Below are 15,206 nucleotides of genomic sequence, written 5' to 3' on the forward strand. Positions count from 1 at the left end.
AATGGTGAAAAGCTGAAAGCATTTCTTCTAAGATCAGGAACAAGACACGGATGCCCACTCTCACCACTTTAATTCAACATAGTTTTGGAAGCCATAGCCACAGCAGTCAGAGAAGAAAAAGAAATAAAAGGAATACAAATTGGAAAGGAAGAAGTAAAACTGTCACTATTTGCAGATGACATGATACAATACATAGAAAATCCTAAAGAGGCCACCAGAAAGCTACTAGAGCTCATCAATGAATCTGATAAAGTTTCAGGATACAAAATATACAGAAATCTGTTGCATTTCTATACACTACGAACAAAGTATCAGAAAGAGAAATTAAAGAAATAATCCCATTTACCATCACATCAAAAAGAATAAAATACCTAGGAATAAACCTATCTAAGGAGGTAAAAGACTTGTACTCGGAAAGCTGTAAGACACTGATGAAAGAAATTGAAGATGACACAACCAGATGGAAAGATATACCGTGTTCTTGAATTGGAAGAATCAATATTGTTAAAATGACAGTACTACCCAAGGCAATCTACAGATTCAACGCAATCCCTATCAAAATACCAATGACATTTTTCACAAAACTAGAAGAAAAAAATTTTAAATGTGTATGGAAACCAAAAGACCCAAAAGAATAGCCAAAATGATCTTGAGGAAGAATGGAGCTGGAGGAAACATGCACCCTGACTTCAGACTATACTACAAAGGGACGAAGTGAGAGAGTGGCATGGACACATATACACTACCAAATATATAATGGATGGCTGGTGGGGGGCAGCCACATGGCACAGGGAGATCAGCTCAGTGCTTTGTGACTGCCTAGAGGGGTGGAATAGGGAGGATGGGAGGGAAACACAAGAGGGAGGAGATATGGGGATATGTGTATATGTATAGCTGATTCACTTTGTTATAAAGCAGAAACTAACATGCCATTGTGGGGCAACTGTACTCCAATAAAGATATTTAAAAAAAAAAACAAACTCAAGGTCATCAGAAAAAAAAAAAAGAAAAATGTAAACTATGGTGAACCATAGGCAAGTCCAAAGAGACAAAGGGAAGGTCAGCTTTTACTAGGGATTAGGAGAAAATTGGGGAGGGTTGTTTGAATAAAATTTATTGGAGAAGAATAAAAAAAAGCTACATTAATCAAAACAGTATGCTACTGGCACCAAGACAGACTTATAGATCAATGGAACAGGATAGAAAGCCCAGAAATAAACCCACACACTTATAGTAAATTAACGTATGACAAAGGAGGCGATAATATACAATGGAGAAAAGACAGTCTCTTCAATAAGTGGTGCTGGGAAAACTGGACAGCTACATACATGTAAAAGAATGAAATTAGAACATTCTCTAACACCGTATTCAAAAATAAACTCAAAATGGATTAAAAACCTAAATGTAAGACTGGATACTACAAAACTCTAGAGGAAAACATAGGCAGAACACTCTTTGACATAAGTCGCAGCAATCATTTTTTGAATCACCCTCTAAAGTAAAGGAAATAAAATAAAAAATAAACAAATGGGATCTATTTGATCTTAAAACCTTTTGCACAGCAAAGAAAACCACAAACAAGATGAAAAGACAACCCTCAGAATGGGAGAAAATATTTGCAAACAAAGCAATTGTCAAAGGATTAATCTCCAAAATATACAAGCAGCTCATGCAGCTCAGTATCAAAAAAACAACCCAAACCAAAAATGGGCGGAAGACCTAAATAGACATTTTTCCAAAGAAGATATACAGATTGCCAACAAACACATGAAAGGATGCTCAATGTCACTAATCATTAGAGAAATGCAAATCAAAACCACAATGAGGTATCCCCTCACACCGATCAGAATGGCCATCACCAAAAATGCTACAAACTATAAATGCTGGAGAGGGTATGGAGAAAAGGGAACCCTCTTGCACCATTGGTGGGAATGTAAATTCATACAACCACTATGGAGAACAGTATGGAGGTTCCTTAAGAAACTAAAAATAGAACTACCATAGGACACAGCAATACCACTACTGGGCCTATACCCTGAGAAAATCATAGTTCAAAAAGAGACATATACCACAATGTTCACTGCAGCTCTATTTACAATAGCCAGGACATGGAAGCAACCTAAGTGTCTATTGACAGGTGAATGGATAAAGAAGATGTGGCACATATATACAATGGAATATTACTCAGCCATAAAAAGAAATGAAGTTGAGTTATTTGTAGTGAGGTGGATGGACCTAGAGTCTATCATACAGAGTGAAGTAAGTCAGAAAGAGAAAAACAAATACCGTTTGCTAACACATATATATGGAATCTAAAAAAAAAAAAAAGGTTCTGAAGAACCTAGGGGCAGGACAGGAATAAAGACGCAGACACAGAGAATGGACTTGAGGACACGGGGAGGGGGAAGGGTAAGCTGGGACGAAGTGAGAGAGTAGCATTGACATATATACACTACCAAACGTAAAATAGATAGCTAGTGGGAAGCAGCTGTATAGCACAGGGAGATCAGCTCGGTGCTTTGTGACCACCGAGAGGGGTGGGATAGGGAGGGTGGGAGAGAGGCGCAAGAGGGAGTGGATATGGGGATATATGTATACATATAGCTGATTCACTTTGTTATACAGCAGAAACTAACACACCATTGTAAAGCAATTATACTGCAATAAAGATGTTATAAAAAAGTAAAAATTTAAAAATTTTAAGAAAAAAGAGCACATAATAAAACCATGTTCAGTTGAAGTGGAAGAGACATAGAGATCATCTATTTCCTTGCTATTCACAGTGTGGTCTGCAGATTAGCAACTGGCACCCTCTAAAGGCTTATTAGAAATGCAGACTCTCAGGCCAGCCCCAGAGGGACTGAAACAGAATCTACATTAAACAAGATCCTGGGCCTCCCTGGTGGCACAGTGGTTGAGAGTCCGCCTGCCGATGCAGGGGACATGGGTTCGTGCCCCGGTCTGGGAGGATCCCATATGCCACGGAGCGGCTGGGCCCGTGAGCCATGGCCGCTGGGCCTGCGCATCCGGAGCCTGTGCTCCGCAACGGGAGAGGCCACAACAGTGAGAGGCCCGTGTACGGCAAAAAAACAAACAAACAACAACAAAAAAAAACAAGATCCTCAGGTCATTCATATGCATATTAAAGTTTGAGAAGTGTTGATCTAAATCAACTACCTCATTTCACGATAAGTCAAGTGACTTCTCTAAGGTCTCACAGCAAATTAGTGGCTGAATTGGACTAGATCTCGGGTCTTCTGATTACTAAAACTGTACCACACTACCTCTTAAATACCACTGATTCACTTTTATATTTAGCTAGTTTATCCAGCTTTCATTTCCACATAGGATAGTAGGCACTGACATATAGTAGGCACTGACGTAAAAATACACCAGTGTTTGTGTTACAAATTCACTTCTTTTACCCACTACTATGTATTATTTTGATAACATGGATTCATTGTATTCTATACAATGATAAGCTTTCTTATCTTTCATTCCTTGAAGTAATTAACTCACCAGGGCTTTCTCTGGTCCAAATAATGACATGAGTAGAGCTTCTCTTTAGTGCCTTCTACTCACCTCTTCCTTTCCCACCTCCCTTTTAGGACTCCATCAACTGGATTTACAACTAGTCTCTCTAACTAATAATATTTTATTTAAAAGTCCTATACCTACAACTATAAATGGAAATAATCTAAAGTTTTTATTTTACTTTATTTCTTGGTGAAGATCTTGAGATTAAAATTATGATTGCTTCATAAAACGAATTGGGGAGTTTGATCAATTATCTTAAAATCTGTGGATCTCCTAAATGAAGAATTTTGTGGGTCATACTCTGTGGCTCCTCTATACTTTGAACACTTTTACAAGGTCATCCTATTTGAAGGATCAAAACTAACTAAAATCAGGGCTTCCCTGGTGGCGCAGTGGTTGAGAGTCCGCCTGCCGATGCAGGGGACACGGGTTTGTGTCCCGGTCTGGGAGGATCCCACATGCCACGGAGCAGCTGGGCCTGTGAGCCATGGCTGCTGAGCCTGCATGCCCGGAGCCTGTGCTCCGCAACGGGAGAGGCCACAACAGTGAGGGCAGACTGGGGAAAGGATAGAGGAATGGAGAAGGAGAAATATGCCCCTCAGACCTCCCACTCCATCCCTCACTGTCTCCTACCCTGAAATAGATAGTCTCATGTATCTGTAATGCTGTTTACCCATTACCTCCACCTATGACATATCCATTAGCATTCTTCCAACTTTTTTTCCTGTATCAAGCAGCTAAAGAAACCCAGCCTAAGAGTCCTAGGTTCCATTGCAGTACCTTCTTGGGGTTTTTCCATTTCAGCACTCTCAAAGTAGGGAAGGAACATTTGGACAGCTCACAGTCACACTCAGGCCATCTGATGAGGCATATGTCAGCAGGCATGGGAGCATCTATGGGGGACTCTGAGGCCCCCCCTGATCTAGAAAGATGTGGTCATGATTCATGTTTCTGCAGCAAATGACAAGAGAAAGAATAGAGCCTGCCACTTATTAGCAACTGTCCCTGCTGTCTTTGTCCTCACGTGCTGTATTTCCCAGTTTAGAATTGTCTCATAACCTCAGGAGTAGCCTGCATTTAGAATTTCCTGGGTAACAAAGAAAAACCTATAATTTTATCACTACCACTCCTGCCCCTCAGTTTTCTTTGAGAAATCTTTGTGATTGGAAGAAGCTAAGGAATATACAAGAAGTCTAAAGAGTCTTAAAACTTATTGCTCAAAGACAAATGTTTCCCTATCTTGATTAATAGGTCGAGCAGGCAATTGCTTCTGTAATGTGGTCTGAAGACATTAATCAACAAAAGGTCTGCTTACCTCATACATTTCCCTCTCTCTGGCCTGAAATTCAGCCACTAATTTGCTGATGGGAGGGCCCTCCTTCTCTTTCTGTGTTGCAGGGATGGAAGGGACATGAGACAATGCATCCGAATTCGCGTCTCCCTCAGTTTGCCCAGGACTAACCTTGCTCTGAATTTTTCACATATGTTCAGGAGGGTAGAGGGGGTTCCAGGTGGGTACTGGGGGCCATAGGGAGGAAGATGCTTGGGAGAGAGTAGGACTCACAGAGAGACAAACTTTTCTAAACTGGAAGATACCCAGCCTAATGCAATACTCTATAAAATCCAGGAAGAAGCAAAGTTTGCAGTGACTCTCGGCCTCCTCCAGCTCCAAGAATTTCCTTCTCTTGACAAGGGAACTCTTCCCACCCAGCAACTGGGTAGGAGGATAAGAAGGTGTAGAAAAAAAAAAGAAAAGCAGCAAGCAACATTTTCTGAGGTAGGCTAAAAATTAAAAATAGCTTATTTATGTACATATTAATTTTATGCAAGTAATCCGAGAATTATACGTTGCTTTTACTATTTCCAGCATGTGGCTCTGTGGAGAAATCTTCCTATTATTCCAATACCAAAGAAGTGACCAAACAATTTGAGAATTACAATAGGAGGTAAAATATGGGAACAGTGACAAGGTGGTCTCAGAGGTATCTGTAGGCACAATTGTTAGTTCACTCTTCACGTTCTGAGTTGAAGATACAGAGAGGCCCAATCTATACAGACAGATCCAGGAGACTGAACTCCCTAGAGAATATGTTTATTCATTCCTTCATCCATTCAACAAATACTAAGTAATTTGTAATATGAGCCAGGAATGCCTACTATGAGCTAGTCACTGGCAGCCCAGATATTAAAACACTGCTCTCGGCAGTAAAAAAACTGAAAATCACAATGGGATGTGGTAAACTGTAGAAGTAGAAATGGCAGGGTCTTGGGGTAGAATAAAGAAATGGCATCCAGGGCTTCCCTGGTGGCACAGTGATTGAGAACCCACCTGCCAATGCAGGGGACATGGGTTCGAGCCCTGGTCCAGGAAGATCCCACATGCTGCAGAGCGGCTGGGCCCGTGCGCCACGGCTGCTGAGCCTGGGCTCTGGAGCCTGCGTGCCACAACTGCTGAGCCCGTGTGCCACAGCTACTGAGCCCACGTGCCGCAGCTGCTGAGGCCCGTGTGCCTGGAGCCCATGCTCTGCAACAAGAGAAGCCACCGCAATGAGAAGCCCGCGCACCACGACGAAGAGTAGCCCCCGCTTGCTGCAACTAGAGGAAGCCTGCAAGCAGCAATGAAGACCCAGTGTAGCCAAAAAAAAAAAAAAAAAAAAAAAAAAAGAAATGGCATCCAACTTAGAGAAAGTGGGGTGTGTGTGTGTGTGTGTGTGTGTGTGTGTGTGTGTGTGTGTGTGTGTGTGTGTGTGTGTGTGTGTGTGTGTGTGTGTGTGTGTGTGTGTGTGTGTGTGTGTGTGTGTGTGTGTGTGTGTGTGTGTGTGTGTGTGTTGAGGAATAACATGGCATGCACCGGGGAACAAAAGAAACTTTCTTGCTGGAGAATATACTGTGAGGAGGATGCCAGGAAATAAACCTGGAGAAGCTAGCAGGGGTCGCTCATGAAGAGCAGTGTATACCATGTTAAGGAATGTGCACTTCACCCTGCAAATAAAAACTGGGGAGCCATGGACAGAATTCAATCAAGGGCATATTATAGTCAAACTTAGTTATGAAGTGCAATCCTCTGCCAGCTGTCTGGAAGATGAGTTGAAGGAGGTAAACAGTGGAGGTAGGGAGAGCAATTAGGAGTCGTGGTTGTGGTTAGGAGAGAGGTGATAGGAGCCTGAAGTAGGGAAGTGGTTGTGGGGATGAGACAGGAATAGAATGAGAGCTCTATGGGAGGCGAAACCAGCCACATTTGGAGGTAGATTGAATGAGAAGGGAAGAAAGGGAGATGCTCAGGATGGCCCTCAAATGTCTTACTTAGGTGATTAGTAAATGGTGGGGCCACCAATCTAGCTAGAGAACAAAGGAGGAAGTTTGGTAAAAAAGATGATGAATTCAGCATAGCCGTGTTAGGTTTGTTGGGGTGAGTAGCAACCTGGTGTCGACTTCCAGCAAGTCATTCAACAGAAGGATCTGAAAGATCTCTGCAAGAGGTCTGAGATTTAGGAGTTATCAGCAGCAAGGTGATGATTTAAACCATAAAAGTGGGTGCACTGACCCTGAGAGAATATGCAAAATGGTAAGAGAGCTGAACCAACAATGTAAGCTTTAAGGAACACCAAAATGTAAGGGGTGAGAAGAGAGAGTAGTGTCCATCCACAGGAGATCTAGAGGAAGGGTCATAAAGAAAAACCAGAAGAGTGAGACAACATGAAAGCCAACATAGGAAAGAGATTCAATAACCTGCATCAAATGTAACAGAAGTACAGCAAAACATAAGGTCTTAAACATCCCATTGGATATGGTAGTTAAGAGATCATTGGTAATTTTAACTTGATCATTTTAATGGAATGATGGCACCAGAAGCCAAGTTAAGAGACTTCAAAAGAAATGGGAAGTGAAGAAGTAGAGACAGAAAGTACAGCCCCCTCTAAAGAGTTTGCATGAGAAAGGAAGAGGTTGTTGAGAGCTAGAAGATGTGGATTCAAGGGAAGCTTCTAACATCAGAGGCAACTTGAGCAAGCTGATAGACTTAGAGGGGGAGAAGTAGAAGATACAGGATAGAGGGGGATGACTGATGTGACAAAGTTCCAGAAAAGGCAGGAAGCACCAGGATCAAGAGCACAGGTGAAGGGATTAACCTTGAAATGAGGTGAGAGTCAGAAGAACAGCAATCATTTTCCTGGGAGGTTGCTGCATGGAAGGATGAGCAGCCTCTACGGGTGAGGACTGCAGAGGAAGTTGAGACTCTGAGGAGATCCAGGTCTCAGTTAAGAAAAGGAGGTGGAGGAGTTTTCTGAAAACTCTTTGGGGAAGAAAGAGTGTATGTTAACAGCAGATAGGGGGCTAAATGTCACCAACGCCCTCAAAGAATTCTCAGGTCCTTGGTAGGGGTAGAAAACAGTCTGACTTAAACTCAGTAGATGTTTCAATAAGTCTGAGAGTCCTCCATCTAATGAGGAAGGATTTCAATGTGACCATGACTTCTACATCCTATTAAACGTTAACAGCACCATTACTAATGCAAGGAAACCTTCTTATGCCAGAGTAAATTAAAAATAAAGGTGTGAGCTTAGATATGAGACAAGGTGGCTCTGAACAGGAATTTATGTCTCTGCTAAGCTGGCTTCTGCTCACTCACACTCTTTGTCTTTTTTCATTTAAATTTCTGGGTCCTTTTCCTATTATGGTGACTATTCACTTGACAGATGATAGAAGACCAGCTAAGGATGGAGTACGATTAACATATAAACAAGGTTTTAAAATAGCTGGAACAGAGAAGGACTTCAGAGCCTGCTAATCACTGGGGACTTGACCTCGAGAGAAAGTGCACTTGGGGAATCCTCAGCCAACCCTAAGAATCCCCTGCCTTGCCTCCGGTGACCTAGAGTGAGTCACCATTTAACTTGCCTATAAGCTGCCACCGCACATTTAATTTAGCTCTAATATTCTAAAAAAAAAAAAAAAAAAAAAAAAAGCTTAGGCACAAATATAGAGTACTTGAAGGAAATGTTGAATAATGTAAAAGTGAAGACCTTAGACTCAGACCAGAGTCAAATAGCAGTTGCCATGCCAAGCTTTATTTCCCTTAGCAAGTTACCAGAACTCTGAGTAAGAGAAGTCACCTACTAAGCTAGGTCATCTATGGGTCAAGTTCTTTACGTACATAACCAGAATATCCCCAGCTCTACCAGCTTCCTGGCTCAGCCGCCCCCAGTGTAATAGTCTGAGCCCCTACCTAACCATACTAAGTTAGAGAAGTCAGTTATCTTTTCCAGAATTTCCCAGGTGGATACAAATGTTCTTCGAACTCCTGCTGTCAGCGCATTTCTTTCCCCCTTTCGCCATCTCCCTTCTGAGATGCTGTCCTCTCTCCTTTTCCAGTGTTGAGTGGATATGGCCCCTGCTCCTTAGGCCTCCACACAGCACGAACAGAAAGCTTTCCCTGAAAGTCTGTGATAATGGAGGCAACTGCAGACCAGAAGGCAGACTGAAGTGGGATATCACACATCAGACCAGGCAGCATCTCTTGCTAATCCTCCATGTACCCGGGATCTCAACCTGCCATTGTGAGCTTTCCACCATCCTCTCTTTCCTCTGCATTCCAGGGCCAGGAAACAGACATTTTCTCTTACTTTATTACTCAGGGAATTTCCAGCTCCCCTTGGTGCACTGCCTCATCCCCGCTGTGCATTACCTTCAACAACTACACAGGGCTCTCTGTGTGAGTTTCTACTCTGGGCTCTACCCCAAACAACACAAAGAATCATCAGAGCCTTGAAACAGCAATTTTTGTGGCACAAGCCCCAGGTCACATGTGTGGTCGGAGATCACTGTCCCATAAGTAGCTGTCATAAGTAGAAAGGAAGGGAATAGAAAAGTTATTCTCTCCCTGTCCTCGCAAAGGCCTGGGTCCTGAGGTTCTGGGATTCTAGTTTCCTGTTATACATATATCACTTTAAATCCTCACAATGACATTCTAAGACATGCATTGTTATCCCCATTTCACAGATGAGGAAGTTTAAGCTGAGAGAATTGAAATAATTTGCCCAGGGTCATAAAGCTAATAAGTAACAGAGTCACAATTAGAACTCAGCGGTAAACTGCTGCTCCCTCTTGGGAATCCAGCTAGCTTGAGACCATGCTGTGAGGAAGCCCAATCAGCCACATGGAGAGAGAAAAAAGCCTCACAGAGAAGCATCAAGAAACCAGGCATGTGAGTGAAGCCTTCTAAGACTTTCCAGCCCATGTTAGGCAGCAGCTGACTACAGACAAGTGAATGACCCCAGCCAATGTCACACTGGACAAAATTATCTGGCCAAAACCTACCCAAATTTCTTACCGTTCCTGTTTTTAAATCCAAAATGTTAGAGGCCTTCAGGAGGCTCCACTAAGGAAGGTAGGTCACTCAGAAACCAGACTGCTTTCTCACAGACTCATTTCTCCTGAAGAATCTGCCTGCACAGTTGGTAAAGAATGACGTAACCCTGTAGGACCAGAAGAAATGCCCTAAGGTAGAGCAGATTCTGGCTGAGAACTGACCCAAACCATAGTTTTGAATTTCAGGAAAGAAATCTAATTATGTTTCTGTCTACCCATTTCATTGCTACAGTGTATGTGTGCGTGTGTGTGTGTGTGTGCACTTATGCTTAGGGTCCTCTATGCAGACAAGCAATTTCACCACTTGTGTTCCATCTCCATAAACCTGAGAAATGGCCTCCTATGTTCAGTCATGGAAAACATGTTCACAAAGTAGCTTATGTGTAGCAGGTGCCATTCTAGGTCCAATGGATTCCACCACAAAAAGGGCAGGCATGGCCCTGCCTGCTCTCAAGGAACTTCAGCTAGGAAACCAAGCAAGAAATAAGGAAACGAATCAATAAAATATAAAAATTAGGGGTTCATAGTAAGAATTATGAAGAAAACAGTGTGAGATCTAGGGCTCGAGCATGATGGAGGGAGGCGGGGTATGGCAGGGAACAGTGTCTAGTTTTAAAGTCCCCTCTGAAAAAGTGACCCTTGAGTAAAGACTTACATGAATCCAGGGAGGGAACTGAGTGGAGAAATGGAGGAAGAATATTCCAGGAGGAGGGGAAAGCACACGTAAAGGCCCTGAGGCTGGGGCTACTCTTGGAGAGCAAGAGGGCTGTGTGGCCGGAGTGGAGGCGGGGAAGTGGGGAGACTGGGGAGATGCATGGGGGTCACGTGGTGGAGCCTTCACACCACAGTGGGGAGAGCGGATGTTCTTCTAGTGTGTTGTGGGAAGGCATTGGAGGGCTTTGAGCAGCACACTCTGGCCCGCTGTGTGAAAAATAGACTCTAGAGGGGATCAAGTGGAAGCAGAGAAATCGGGCTGTTGTTTTTTTTTTGTTTTTTTTAACAGTAATTTGAAGTTGATTCCAGCTATAATGCAGGGTATTCTGATTTTAAGGTAGCATCACATGGCATACTTCTGAGTCCATTCCCGAGATATTCTGTTGTACTCATCTGTGTCTGTTTTGTTTTTTGTTTTTTTTTTTTTTTTTTTCTTTTTGCGGTATGTGGGCCTCTCACTGTTGTGGCCTCTCCCGTTGCGGAGCACAGGCTCCGGATGCGCAGGCCCAGCGGCCATGGCTCACGGGCCCAGCCGCTCCGCGGCATATGGGATCCTCCCAGACTGGGGCACGAACCCGTATCCCCTGCATCGGCAGGCGGACTCTTAACCACTGCGCCACCAGGGAGGCCCTGTGTCTGTTTTATAGACCTGTGCAATCTCTGGCACTAGGGGGTCATCTGGGTTTGGATCACATAGCAGTGAACAAATGGATAAAAGAGCTTTAGAAACAGTTAATATTTGGATGATAAATTCTTGCTGTAAATGCAACCTTAGGTGGTTTGAAGGGGTAGTCTGTAGGAAAATGAATTGTCAAAAAGAATACACCGCCTTGATATGGGCTGTCATTAGGTCCCATAATTCTGGCTTGGCAATGAAACATATCATCGCCAACTGGACCTGCAGAACATTGTCTAGACTGCAATTGTCTAGAAGAGCAGTGATAGTGGCCTGAATTGGAGTGGTAAGAAGTGATAAGGCAGGGGATGTTTTGAAGGTGGAGTGCCTCAATTACGCACACATGATTACCCAGATCCAGTTCCTCAGCTCTGAGATGTGGAAGCATTTTCACTTTTTAAACTGATGATGAAAAATGCTGAGCTGGGTACTCCATCAGTGGCCCGGGAGGCAGTGTTTGGCATTCCAAGCCTGCCCCCGGACTGCAGAGATGCCCAAATCACCAGGACAGCTCTAGGATGGGGAGATGAGCGGATTTTATTTGGTCCCAAAGGAAAGTTCCATGTAACGATGTGCCAGGGCTGTCTGTTGGTTCCTGCCTCGGCGGACAGATCAGACAACTTTCCAGTCAGTCACACAATGATCCACTGAGTTTGTCCTATCTGCCATCTTGGAGGAGGGAGATCTGAGTTTTGTGGCATGTTCCTTGGAGAATGACATAATTATATTTTTTGAAGCCTGACTAATATTCCTTAATAGGTAGAACTAGTTTCTGGGCAGAGGAGGACCAGTTTGCATGAGGAACCCTGGATCTTCTAAGAAGGAAGTAACCTGGTCCCCTACATGTTTTCCCTCAAGATTTAAAATTAGGGGGAAAAATGGTGGCCCTGACCACGTTTCATTGGCAGAAGGAGATTCCAAAGGCCCCAAAGGCAGGAAAGGCAAAGGGATGCCATGATGGGGACACCAGCTGATCACAGGAGCCTGAGGTTCGTGGGCCTGGGCCAGTTCTGGGAGAGCAGTGGTTGAGGCACAAAGCCTCGCAGTGCAGTTCCAGGGCCTGTGGCTTAGACAGCCATAACTTCAGAGCCCAAGCATGGGGTTCCTCAATGGAATGGTAGTGATGAGAGTCTAGATCTGTGAAGACATCACAGTATTACAAACAGCTTCCAACAGTGGAGCCATGTGACAGCAAGAAAAACAAGCAGCACAGGATTGATCAGATACCACCTTGTCACCTCCCCGTATTTGAACATATCTCTGGATCCCTTTGGACTGAGTGAGCCCCTGATCTTCATGGACAGTGGGAGAAGGAAGGGCCTTTGGATGAGCTCTGTACTTCCTGAAAATGAGGACAGGTGAGGGCCCTACTGATAAACTGAGGAGATAAAAAGCACCACATATTTGGTACTGGACATATACATGGTATGGTGTATGGTATACCACATATATGGTAAGATACCTCTATAGAGAGAGAGAGAACAGACTGCCTTATATCATAAAAATGTGGCACTGGCTACATTTACTAGTAAGGAAATGGGTAATTTATCTTTTTACTTGTTTTTGTTTTCAGATTTTCTACAATGGACATGCATTACTTTTTCCAGAAAAGAAAAAAAAAAGTAAATTAAAGAAGAGAATATTTTAGTCCACACCCGTCACCCTGCCAGCAAGTGCCCCTGTGGGTGACCCCAGGAACCCATAACCACTGATTACTTCCAGGTGCTCTTCTGGCTCCTGTGATGGTCAGAGGTGATGACTCCTAGGCCAGTGAGTAGCTAGAGCCTGCTGTCCTCTCAGCAGGCATCCTGGCCAGCCTGACCTCGGAGTTAAAGTGAGTTTCCCCAGCCCAGGACAGGATGGTGGCAGGACCCTCCTCCACCTCCTGTTATTGATCTGGGCTCCCTCAACTGTTCAGGGGCTCCACGAGGAGACCACTGAGGGGTGTCAGGCGGGGATTCCCATACAAGTTCTCTGGCTCCACACGTGTACTTTACAGAGAGAGTTTCACTTCAAGTACCAGGCATCACACTCACAGAGCAACAAATAGAACCTCTCTTGTGAGATTTGCATGCCACAGCCTATCCTCCTGGGGTCACTTCGTGGCCACAAACATTTATATGTTACCTTCACATGGTCAGAGCTCTGAGCTGAAGGCTGAGGGGGACAAAGATGAAAACCCTGACTCTCTGCCTTCAAAGAACCTCCAGCCCAGAGGGAAGCAGAAGACGTAGAAAAGGCTCTGACACAGGAAGAACGCACTGTGAAAACAGAGACCAGCAGGCCAGCTCGTGACTGACTCCCTCCTACACCAGCCAAAACTACTTCTGGTATCAGGTCCTGCCTTCAACACTTTTCTCAGATGAGTCCCCTGGCATCCATTCCCACTACCTCTGCAATGGTTCTGACCTCTCCAGCTCTCACCAAGACCCGCACACCAGCCTCAGATCATCGCTCAACCCAAGAGCCACTACCAGAATTTTTCTAAAATCCCCTCTCCTCCTTGAAAGTATTCAACAGCCTCCTCTGACCTTCTTTATGAAGTCTTAACTCTTTGACACGGCATTCGGTGCCTTTCCTAATATAACATCTTTCCTATCTTTTTCTTACTGCCCTCTAGCCCCTAGCAACCCCCTACAGCCATCCCCCGTGCCCTCCCTGACCCCAGCCAGAACACTCCGACAAGACCAGACTTATCAACATTCCTCAAATACAACACAGCTTGGAAGATCCTTTTCCTTAATCTCTGCTTGTCAGGAGTCTATTTATTCTTCAAGGTGCAATTTAAATGTCTCCTTTTCCACAGAGCCTTCTTCAGATCTTGAGTCACAATTAATCCTACCTTGGACCATAACAGTACTTTGCTTATATCTGCTTAATTGCACTCATTATATGCTTTGCCATCCTCTGCTTAACCTTGAGCTCCCAGAAAACAAACATCACATGTCATTCCCCTTGGTGTCCCCCCACAATACAGGTCCTAGCAGACAGCAGACATTTGTTTGTTACTTACTGAATCAAGATGCAAGTCATTCTTATGTTTTCAATACAAAAAAAAAATTTAAGAAGTATCATGGCTCAGGCATTGGTTCACAGATCCTAGATGGTTATGAGGTACTAATCGGTCCAATGATTGATACCCTGATATAAATCTTTACAATTTAATTTTGTTCAGTGAATTTGCTTACATTGATCTCTCCCCCCCGCACCTGCCACACATACACACACACACACACACACACACACACACAGATATATAGATATATACATATATATGTACAAACACATACACACTATTGATTCTGTTGTTTCCCTAGAGAGCCTTGACTAATAAAGCAATCAACTCTGGACAGGCTGGAAAACTAAGCAGCTCCTGCCAGTACAGAGGGCCTGGCCCCAGTGGATACTGCATGTCAATTCAGTACAATTATTCATATAGGAACACTTCTCCCCAAGCCCTTCCACATGGAGAGACAGTCATTAGTGTGACACTCCTGACCGTCTCCACCCCTCACTCACCCAGTTGGTGAGTTAAATGGAGAAACTAGATGAGTCACCCACTCTCTTCCTCTTCTTTCTGTTCCCCTTTCCTTTTCATGCTCTAAGTCTTACCTGGAAAAATATCCAGCTGTACCCGTGGCAGGGTAGACAAGTCTGCCTAACGCTGTACTCAGCTAGCAGGGCCATTTGATTCTCATTATAAGCTGTATCTTCCAACTTAGCCTCTACCAGTACTAAAGAAAAAATTTTTTTCTCCATTTTTACTGTTTTATTTCCTGTTCAGAACCCTCAGCAGAGAAGAGGTCCCCAGGTAATGCTCATATCTTGACTTCACAGCTTCTGAAGTGTCCACCTAAGGAACAGCCCACAGGGTGTCCTCAGACATCTCCTAAGGTCCCTGGAGTGGCCTTGA

At 43.9% G+C, this 15,206-nt stretch overlaps 1 pseudogene; it reads right to left on the minus strand.

Annotated features, from left to right (window-relative positions):
- Window positions 1-10,960: 10,960 nt before the first annotated feature.
- LOC132483281 (ubiquitin-conjugating enzyme E2 D3-like) lies at window positions 10,961-11,523 on the minus strand (annotated as a pseudogene).
- Between the last annotated feature and the right edge of the window lie 3,683 nt (window positions 11,524-15,206).

This window comes from Mesoplodon densirostris, chromosome 2 (genome assembly GCF_025265405.1).
Source record: "Mesoplodon densirostris isolate mMesDen1 chromosome 2, mMesDen1 primary haplotype, whole genome shotgun sequence".
NCBI lineage: Eukaryota > Metazoa > Chordata > Mammalia > Artiodactyla > Ziphiidae > Mesoplodon > Mesoplodon densirostris.